This window comes from Drosophila miranda, chromosome XL (assembly GCF_003369915.1).
Source record: "Drosophila miranda strain MSH22 chromosome XL, D.miranda_PacBio2.1, whole genome shotgun sequence".
Classification (NCBI taxonomy): Eukaryota; Metazoa; Arthropoda; class Insecta; order Diptera; family Drosophilidae; genus Drosophila; species Drosophila miranda.
Window position 1 is genome coordinate 25,282,701 of NC_046673.1, and position 1,809 is coordinate 25,284,509.

The 1,809-nt window shown below is 41.0% G+C and overlaps 1 long non-coding RNA gene across 1 annotated transcript; it reads left to right on the top strand.

The window, feature by feature from the left end:
• The first annotated feature begins 501 nt into the window (after nt 1-501).
• Nucleotides 502-1,547, top strand: LOC117188658. Its single transcript, XR_004472781.1, has 3 exons — nt 502-680; nt 750-1,136; nt 1,232-1,547. It is a non-coding gene; the product is annotated as an uncharacterized LOC117188658 (long non-coding RNA).
• Nucleotides 1,548-1,809: the final 262 nt, after the last annotated feature.

Sequence of the window (1,809 nt, forward strand, 5' to 3'; positions counted from 1 at the left end):
TTTGAATATTAATTCGTAATCGGCATAGAATTCCTGATCGTTTGCCATCAAAATCAAAATTTTTTAAACGCGCCTACTGCTTATCTACATATGTGTAGTGGCAAACATGGCTGTAAAGTGGCTGGGTAACACAAGTTACGGTATTGGCTTTTTGGTAATTTAACAATATTTTCTCGCGTTCTCGCGTCTAGCCTGGAGTACTGTCATCTGAATGACTGTCAGGCTTCTGTTGCTGCTTGGGTTGTGCTGCTCCATCATTGAGGCGTACCTTGGTCTGGGGATTTACGGATGTGTTGCGATTTCACAGGCAAGAAGATTTGAGTGCTGCATTAGTCGGGTGTAGTAATTACTGCAGTGTCCATTGTAGATTTCTTTGACAGTTGAAATTTGGAGATCCGCGTGCAGTGTGTTGTTACTCACGTACCAGGGTGCATTAGTGATTGTTTGAGGGCTTTGTTTTGTAATGTTTGCAGTTTTTCCATTTGCGTGCTAGATGTTAGGGGTCCCTAACCTTAACCAGTCAATCTTTTTTAGCCGGACCCTTGTTTTGGTGACTACAGCAGCTACATGTTTGTTAAAGTTGAGCTTCTCGTCCATCTGCACGCCAAGGTATGGTAGGACCGCTGTTTTGGGTGGATGTTGCCCAGCTAGCCTAGGTGCTGGAGTCTGTTGTTGCGCAGGTGAGAGTGAATGCAAGACATGTGCAGCTTTTTGTGAGACTAATGGTAATTCCCCATTTTTTTGACCAGGAGTGATTTGATTTTGCAGAGAAGACCCTGAAACCAGACTCTATCGAAAGCTTCCTGAATGTCCATGTAGACAGCACAGCAATGTCGCTGCTGTCCGTAAGACCTGAGGATAAATTGTGTGGCTCGGCCGACTTGCTTCTCTGCGGAGTGCTGACTTCTAAAGCCAAATTGATGATTTGGTATGGCCATGGCAAAATGTTCTTCAAAGAGACGTATTTTAATAAGGCGCTCGAATATTTTTGAGAATCCTGTTAGAAGACTGATAGGCCTGTATGATTGAAGTTTATCCGGCGGCTTTCCTGGCTTCTGTTTTATTGTAATTTTGGCACATTTCCAAGCTTTTGGGAAATACCCTATCTGCAGGGCAGAGTTGAATATTAGCATAAGGTAGGAAATGGCAGATAGCGGTTAGACTTTTATGACACTGCTATCAATATAATCAAACCCAGATGACTTTTTTGACTAAAGTTTTTTGATTTCAGATTTTAATTCGTTGATGGTAAAAGGTCTGACGGACGGGAGAGAGGCCGTCAAGAAGACAGAACCGTTTTATTTGCATTTATACTCTTAAATTAGCATATTAAACAAAATTTATTGGCGCCAACTGCTTATTTTACATTTTACATGTAGTTGCAATGTTTTTAGCTGAACATGTGTTGCCTTACAGACGATAGTTTTATCTTTAACATTTCTTACATTATACATTACATGGAAGTTAAGGTAACATTAATATACAAAAATACTGGACAAAAATATGTTGCTGAAGCTTTATTTACAAACAGGAATTGACTTCTTATTATGCTTTCATTTTTTTCCTTTTTTTGTATTTTCAGAGTGAGACTCCAAGTCGACGACGGCAGCCCAGGGTCCAGCCCGGCGATGTTGAGGGAAAAACGTGTGACAGCCGGCCACATCCAGAGGCCCGGCAGATGCATAAGGAACTCTAGCGCCACCGCTGCTATACGCCATCTACATACTTGTATATGTACTAAATTCAAATAATACATGTCATATTTTACATTTTACATGTAGTTGCAGTGTCTTTAGCTGAACAATAGGA